The sequence below is a fragment of the Pinus tabuliformis genome, chromosome 8, assembly GCF_031772625.1.
Source record: "Pinus tabuliformis cultivar Carrire ecotype Pingquan chromosome 8, CPIR1, whole genome shotgun sequence".
Taxonomy (NCBI): Eukaryota; Viridiplantae; Streptophyta; class Pinopsida; order Pinales; family Pinaceae; genus Pinus; species Pinus tabuliformis.
Genome location: NC_142294.1, coordinates 1,969,435,385 through 1,969,444,710, shown reverse-complemented (window position 1 = coordinate 1,969,444,710; position 9,326 = coordinate 1,969,435,385).

Sequence of the window (9,326 nt, the reverse complement as noted above, 5' to 3'; positions counted from 1 at the left end):
GGCCCAACCTAACATAGGGTCCAAAACCAAAGTTTTCCGGGGCACTGCCCTGGACCCCATAGAGTGGGGTTACCTGCACCCCTCAAACCCACTGTGACTCCCCCCGCTACGCAATTAGTGCAACGAAGGGGGGGGCTCCGCCCTCCTTCTAACCCCTCGGTTAACTACGTGGGCTAGTCATGGAAAGAATATAACACAACCCAACATTCTCCCACTTGTTGTTTTCTTTCTACAGGGGGCCACAAGAGAGCTTAGTCATTTATCCAACCCTATAATGCCCATTGCTCCTCTACACCAAGAGAACTTCTCAGAGCTCATAGATTTTGTCAATGCATCTACAGTATTCTTCAAAGTGTCCACCGTTACCAGCAACACATTTTTGTCTTCTATCATATCCCTCACAAAGTGATACTGAGCATCAATGTGCTTTGTCTTTGAATGATATGCAGGGTTCTTTGCCAAGAAAGTTGCACTTTGGCTGTCATAGTCTATCCTTATAGTTCCCTGTACTAACCCCATACTTGAACACAATCTCTACAACCAAACTACTTCCTTGCTTGCATGAGTGGTTGCCATGTATTTTTCCTTTGTAGTTGATAGTGCCACTACAGATTGTTTCTTACTTATCCAACTGACTTCACCTCCAAATAGGTTAAACACATACCCACTTGTAGATCTTCTTTGATCCAGATCACCAGCCCAGTCTGCATCAACAAAGCCACGAATATCCAACACTCTGTCCAATCCTGGTCTTCCTTGATAGCACAAACCATAATCACTAGTGCCATGCACATACCTGAAAACCCGCTTCACTGTTGTCTAGTGCTCCTTCCCTGGCTTTGACATAAACCTGCTCAATACTCCCACTGCATGTGCAATGTTTGGTCTAGTACAAACCATCGCATACATCAGGATACCAACTGCACTTGCATGTGGAACACGGGACATGTCCTCTTCCTCTTCTTGTGTCTTGGGACATTGTTCAGTAGATAACTTTATAGCTACATGAATAAGAACCTTCACTGGTTTACTATCCTGCATATTAAACCTCTGCAATACTGTCTCGACATACTTCCTCTGGTTTAACTAGAGCTTTCTCTTTGTCTGATCTCTTTTAATTTCCATGCCCAAAATATAGTTTGCAGCACCAAGATATTTCATGTCGAATTTGGAGGAGAAATGGATCTTCAAATCCTGATAATTTCTTTGTCATTTCCAACCAGCAACATATCATCCACATACAAGACCAGATAAATAACACGATCACCAATCAATTTAAAATACACACAGTGATCTACTTTGCTTCTGCTGAAGCCAAGTCCCCATATAAATGTATCAAATTTCTAATACCACGTCCTTGGTGATTGTTTTAATCCATACAAAGACTTCTTTAACTTGCATACCAGTTCTTTCTTACCCTTCACCACAAAGCCTTCAGGTTGCTTCATGTAGATCTCCTCTTCCAGATCCCCGTGAAGAAATGTTGTCTTCACATCCATATGTTCTACCCCAAAGTCAAAAGCAGCAACAATAGATAAAAGTAATCTAATAGAAGTTACCTTGGCAACAAGAGAAAAAATATCACCAAAATCAATTCCCGACACCTGGAATAACCTTTTGCTACCAATCGAGCTTTGTATTTCTCCACCTTTCATTCCGCATTTGTCTTCTTCTTGAACACCCATTTGCTGCCATTGGGTTTCCTTCCAGCTGGCAACTCCACCAGACCCCATGCCTCATTTTCGTGGAAAGATGTCATTTCATCAACCATAGCCTCTTTCCAAAGTTTTCCATCCTCTGAATCTACTGCTTCCCTCATAGTTCTCGGATCATCATCAGTAATAGATAAAGAAAATTTTGAACAGAAAGAAGATGGACTATACCTTTCTAGCTGCTTCTTTCTCGAACTGATCTTCTCACACCCGGAGTTTGTGGTTCTTCATATTCTGATTACTCCTCTACCGTAGAGTTTGAATGTTCCTCCTTAAGCTCAAACTCTATCTTCTTAGATTACTTTGGTTGGACTTCATGTTTAATAACATCTTTCACCTCTCTGAACACCACATCTTGACTGTACACAACCTTTCTTGTTACTGGGTTCCAAAGCTTATAACCCTTTAAACCATCCTTATACCCAATAAAGATGCACTTTTCAAATTTACTATCCAACTTTGTTCTTTTCTCCTTTGGAACATGTACATATGCAACACATCCAAATACCCTCAGATCTGAAAGAGAGGGTTTCTTACCAGTCCAGACCTCTTGTGGAGTCTTATCCTCTAATGCTGATGAAGGTGATCTATTAACCAGGTAACATGATGTCTCCACCGCCTCTACCCAAAATTCCTGTCCTAACCCAACACCACTGAGCATGCTTCTTGCCCTTTCCATCAATGTCTTGTTCATTCTTTCTGCAACTCCATTTTGCTGAGGTGTCTATGGAGTAGTCTTCTGCCACGCTATACCACACTTCTTACAGAATTCTTCAAATTCCTTACTGCAAAACTCTCCACCATTATCTGTCCTCAGAACCTGTATCTTCTTCTCCATCTGGTTTTCCACCAGAGCCTTAAATTCTTTAAACCTCTCAAAGACTTCAGATTTCTTCTTAAGGAAATATATCCATGTATTCCTTGAGAAGTCATCTATAAATGATACATAGTACACAGACTTACCCAGTGATGGAACCTTCACAGGTCCAAACAAATCACTATGCATAAGCTCTAATACCTATTTCACCCTCTTACCACCAGAGGGGAAACTCACCCGATTCTGCTTCCCATATACAAAATTTTCACATAAATCAAAATCCAGAGAGCTAGTACTCATCCCTTCTACCATACCTTTACCATGAAGTATTCGAAGGTCCTTCTCTCCATTATGTCCAAGCCTTTGATGCCATAGCATGGTCTTCTCTCCAGAGACCACTAGATTTTTTTCTCCACTTTCAGGAACCACAAAGTTGTTGCACCCATCAAAAACAGTGCTAGCTTGCAGCTTGTACAGAGTTCTAATCCGAACTCCCCACATCAATATCAGTGCTCCCTAAACCATCTTGTAGGTATCCTTCTTGAACATTGTTTTTCACCTACATCATCCAGCTTGCTTACAAAAATCAGATTTCTGGCTAATGCAGGAATATGCAGAACACCCGGAAGTGTTCTAACCATTTCCAAACTGAACATAAAGAAGCAAGGTCTATATACTCCTCTACCTACTCCTAGTCAACCTTGGGAATCCATCTCCATGGATTACATGTCGGGCTTTCCTTCTACTAAGAATGGAAAGGACTGCTCTTTTCTGGTCATCGACAAATTCTTTAAGATGGCCATTCTGGTGGCCTGCAAGAAGAGTGTCATAGTAGAAGCCACTGCTAATATCTTTTTTTAATAAGTGTGGGTACATTTTAGGATCCCACAGTCCATTATCTTAGATCGGGAAAGTAGGTTCATATGTAAATTTTGGTCCATTCTTTGGTTGATGTTGGATACCAAGCTCACTAAGTCCACAACTTTCCACCCGCAAACAGATGGCCAAACATAGGTCGTCAACAAGATGATCATAGACATTCTCCGTATGTACAACTCGAAGCATCCACACACATGGGATGAAAGTCTCCCCAATGTCCAACATAGCTACAATAAAGCTCTCCATAGCTCAATTGGCCACAACCCCTTTCAGGTGGGGTTGGGATTCCAGCCACTATGTCCCATTATTGTGGCCATACCATTTGCAGCTACCCAGGAAAATTCAGGTCATGTCTAGTCTGAAGCTGACAAGGCTAACAATTTCATTGAGTGAATTCAGTGCATTTGTGAACAGGTCCATGAAATATTGGACAAAGCCAATGCTAAGTACAAGAAACGCCTTGATCAACACCAGGTGCCACACAAGTTCCAAGTGCATGAAAAAGTTTGGTTACATTTACAGAAGGTGCGCCTCGCTAGGCCCCATCGTATGCTTCACCTACTCCAATATAGGCCTTACACCATCACTAAGGCTGTAGCGGACAATTATTTCGAGCTCATCATTCCACCATTCCTTGGCCTACACTTAGTGTTTAATGTGGATTGCCTTCGACCATACTTTCCACCATTAGTGGACACATCAGACATTGCAGAACAACTCACATCAACAGAGTTAAACCCAGACTGCATGGAACATGCCAAAACTGATTAGATCATGGACACGTAGATCAAGAAAAATCACCAGTAGAATATGCAACTGTATTTGGTTGTCAAAGTTGGTCAACTCCTGAACCAAGGCAAGTGGCTCACTAGGGACCAAGTTTAGTGGAATTTTCCCCATCTCATGGAATCACTCAATGCAATGGGGACCATTGCTTCTTAAGATGGGAGGATTGATCCAAGTGGATATTTGTGGCCACCTACCTATTCAACTTGGACCCACACGGTTGTTTCTTTTCAGTTTCCTTAACCGTAGCACAACTTACTATTTTTGGCAATTTTTCGTGTCCTAAAATTCTGGAGCTGTTTGAGGGACTAAAAGACATTTTTATGGAAAATAGAGAGACTAGAAAAGTCACAAATAGTTTTAACAGTTTGTTTGCAGAATCCTCTTCAAGATCTTTGAATCACGGTATTATGATAGCCAAATATGGATCATATGCAAAAGTTATAACCTCGGGAAGTTGATGTGCCATTTTACCCAAATGAGGCCCACAATGTTGGTGCTTCATCTCCTAGGGTTAGGTTTTTGGATGTTTATGGTTTTCCATTGTTTCTTAATAATAAAGAGGCCTTTGAACCTCATTGTAACAGAGTTTAGAGGCATGTAGCAGCCACGTCTCTTCTCAGAGATAAGCTACCATCGCTCAAGCTAGTTTATTTCCATTTCTATATGTAAGCATATTTCAGTTCTTTGATATTAATTAAATGAAGTTTGTTTCTAATGCATCTCTATGTTTATGTGTAAATTTTTATTTTTTTACGTTTCTGCATAAGTCCGGTTCAACGGTATCAGAGCGGTTTGCTCTTTCTCTGTTTTTTTTTCATGTTCCAACGAGGCCAAGGTATAAGGAGTTAGGGCTCGAACTGGTTGAACCTTTGCAAGACCAGCCTTCCAAACCCCGACAACCTCCCATGGTAGAAGAAAATAAATATGAGGGGGCAAGAGATCCCTTAAAAATATTTCTTGAGGAAGCCCTCAAGTGACAAACGAAAGTGATGATGGATAACTTTACCCAGATACTTCACCGGCTATGCACAGGCGACACATCTTCATCCATAAACCACTTTGGAGGCACCAATCCTTTTAAGGTACAAGTTAACTTTGACATTCCCATATTTGAAGGACACATAGATGAAAATGTCTTACATAGATGGTTAAATATATTGGAAGGAAAATTTCCAGTTCATGACATTTCCAATCGAGAAAATATTACTTTTTCACTCCTTAAAGTCACCCCACATGTCAAGCACTGGTGGGAAACCTACTGTGAACAAAAGGGTGAGAGGGATTCCTCATAATTTTCTGCTGCTCACTTGGAATTCCTTCTGAGGCACGATCAAGGAACAATATTACCTTATCAGGAGCTATGAAGATAAATGCATAAAATGGACCACATTGCAGAAGGGAAGGAACCAAGATGTGTCGGAGTTGACAAATGTTTTCCATACCCTTCACACAATGCTAGGTATCAAGGATTCTAAATGAAATTTGGTACTCAATTACCATATTTTTCTACACAAGTACATCCAAGACGAGATGGAGTTCCTGGAGAACTCCTCGCTTGGCGCTGCCTATCGATACAATGTTAAGATTGATCAGAAATTTAAACAGAAGAAGCGAGACTTTGGATATGCGAGTTCGAAGCAAGGGAAATGAGCCCCAAAACCACAGAATAAAGGACAAAGACAAGGTTGGTTGACCAAGTACAACTCGCCGAAATCGCAAGCGAAGAACAACACCACAAAGACAAAGAAGGGCATAGGGAAATGGTGTGAGCTACATAAGATCGTCACTCACAACACAAGTGAGTGTTGAGACAAGCAGTCACTAGTGGGCAAGCTGAAGGCTTCCGAATTAGATGCATGTTCCGACTCTGTGTCAGAAACTGACAAGGGGAATCACAAAGGGAAGAAAATTATCGACACGAAGCCTAGTGCCATTGTTTCCACCACCAATATCCAGAAGGATGAGCCCAAAGATCCATAGGAGGGGGAGAAACTCTTCCACTCACAGATATGGGTGAAAGGTCTCTGCTACAGTTTGTTTTCGATAATAGGAGCCAAAAGAACCTCATTTTCAGCAAATTTCATGAAGTGGTTGGGCCTACCGACCACACCACACCCGCACCCATACACCGTTGGGTGGCTTCACTAAGGGTGAGATAGTCGCATCAGCCAAAGGTGTTGCACTCCTTACAACATCAAGCCCTTCACATATGAGGTATTGTGTGATGTTTCTCCTCTTGAAGTTTGTGATGTTTTATTAGGCTAACCATACCTGTGGAAGCGACATGTTGTGTATGAGTCTAGGCCTCACAGTGTTATTATTACTTTGGGAAATAAGTTGTACACGATACTGGTGGTAGCACCCCCTACCGTCATTTCTTTGATCACAATGAAGCAATGCGTTAAGATCATTTCCTAGATCGGAAAATTTGTTTTCCTTATGATTTTCCCTCAGAGAAAGAAGAAGATTGTGGCCACGAACTCCATACAAGGCTTCTCCACATGACAGTAGTAGATGGATAAGGCTTTGGAGGAGTACATGGACATCTTCACCTCACCCACAGAGGTACCTCTACATTGTTAGGTCAAACACTCCATTGATCTGAACCTAGGTGCATCGCTACCCAATGGACTAATCTATCGACGCTCTATTATGAAGAACAATGAAATTAAGAGGTAGATTTAGGAGTTGTTGCAGAAAGGGAACATCAGGCCAAGCTCATCTCCCTGTGGGATCCCAATTGTGTTGGTACTAAAGAAGGATGGGACTTGGAGACTATGTATTGACTATCGGGCACTGAACAAGATCACTACCTAGAATAGGTATCTAATCCCACAATTCATGACCTTCTAGATTAGCTCAAGGGGGGAAAATAATTTAGAAAGATTGACTTGAATTCCAGTTATCACTAGGTACCAATTGAACCCTTCGATGTGTGCAAGACTGCCTTCAAATCCAAGGAGGGCCATTTTGAATGGCTAGTCATGCCTTTCGGGTTAACTAATGCCACCGCATCCTTCATGAGGCTGATGGATGTCATTTTGCAAGCCTTCACAAAGTCATTCGTTTTGGTGTATTTGGATGAAATTCTGATATTAAGCCAAAGTTGGGAACAATGCCTCCACCATATTTTAGAAGTCCTCCAAACATTATGGCAACATAATTTGTATGCAAATTTCGAGAAATGCACTTTTGGTATGACCCAGGTTCAATATCTGGGGTACATCATTGATGAGCAGGGTGTGCATGTGGACCCAACCAAGATACAAGTCATTCAAGATTGGCTAGCCTCAGCCACTCTAATTCAACTTTGTAGCTTTCTGGGTCTTTCCAACTTCTATCGCAGGTTCATGTTGGGTTTCTCTTATATAACTTGGCCTTTGAGTCAAGTGACCAAGGGACGAGTGAAAGAAAAGTTCTTTTGGTCCGAATCCCAACAGAAGGTGTTTCCTGAGTTGAAGCATCACCTCTTCTATGCACCAATGCTCACATTACCAGACTTGCAACAACCATTTGAGATCGAGACAGATGCCTTTGACTATGCTATTGGTGTAGTTCTTAATCAGTAGGGGCATTTAATCACCTGAGACATGTTTCATTGTCTTCATTGGTGTGCCACTCTAACTAAACTATAACACAACCTGTTGCCTTATCACACCACCTCCCTATTTGTATGCTCCCTTGAAATGCTCCAGGGTCAACACACTAGGATGACCTGTCATGTGGGTCAACCTTTCAACCAATAGCGGAACTACTAGGGTCACGTGTCTACCAACACGGCCCAGAGCCATGCCATCTCACTCATTCCTAGCATACCTTATTTTATTTCTTCCAATAATATCTTCTGGGATTATGTGTCTAGGTGGGCCACACATTTGTGTGGCCTCACTTCTAATTGGTCCATGGTCTTTTCCTAGCATGACAACCTATGCCAAGTCATCTCGGACTTTCCCTCTCAACTCCTATTCAAGCTTCAGGTAACTCTTACAGGTTGACTTGTCTGTAGGCCCACCCTACACCAATGTGCTTATAGCCAGGAGCACGTGGCAACTAATTGTCCTAGCTCCACATCACCATGCTCCTTCGAAGGAAGCTTCCCCTTTGAATTAATGTGATACAATCCCCTAAGATGATCTGTCATGTGAGTGCTCCATTTTTAGCTAATGGTAACTCTCTTCGCTTCTACTCTATAGGCCTAGCTAGCTCGGTGCCCTATCAACCCTGTCACCCCTTTGCATTACTAATTATGAGATGTGGCTTCTAAGCCACATCACCCCTCCATTCACCCAATTACATTAAGACGAGATCTAGGCATGCAAACCAAGGCTTTCACAATGAGATTCTATCAAATCAATTGGATAAGTTTTATCTGACCAATTCTATAAGACAAAGCCTCTACTTGACTTCACCACAACATTGCTTCCAGCAGAACCACTCCATGGTTTTCTTAAGGAGGTTAAGCCAGGAAAATAATGGTTTACTTGAACTTGAATTCAGTGATTTTTAATGAAGTCACGCTCAACAAAAGCTCCTAGACATTGGGGGAAATAGAGGCCCACATTGGCACTGTGATCCAGGTGAGGCCTTTTACCATACACTGGAGACGCATGATGATGGATGTTGGGATAAAGGTGGGATTACCAACCACATCATGGATTTGGCTAGTGAGGGTATTAGTAGTGTGATAAATTTGATGAATAAGCGACCACCCACTTTTAGATCTCAATCAAAATTAGTGAAAGGTTGGATTGATAGGAGAGATGGTAGACTCGATGAGCTGTATGGGCATGTTGGTTGTGCATAGAGTCACAAGATGAGTATCATTCTAGCTAGATATTTTTGGAGGGGGATGCATCGGGAGGCCACTAGTCAAAGAATTGCATGGAGGAAATGCTCACTTATTGGTATATTGGACATTGAAGCTACTAAGGATAGGAACAATAATATCATTCCTATTAGCATGTTAGTAGTCAAGCCACTCAGGTCTGTTAGGCCAGATGAGAAGATGTAGCTCACATCATGGATGGATTGCTAGCAGGGTGGTGGATGCACTGACACATGAGGTATGTCTGATGGTTCAGGGTGGTACCGCAATGAGTGGAGCATGCAGTTGTGCGATGAATTTCAAT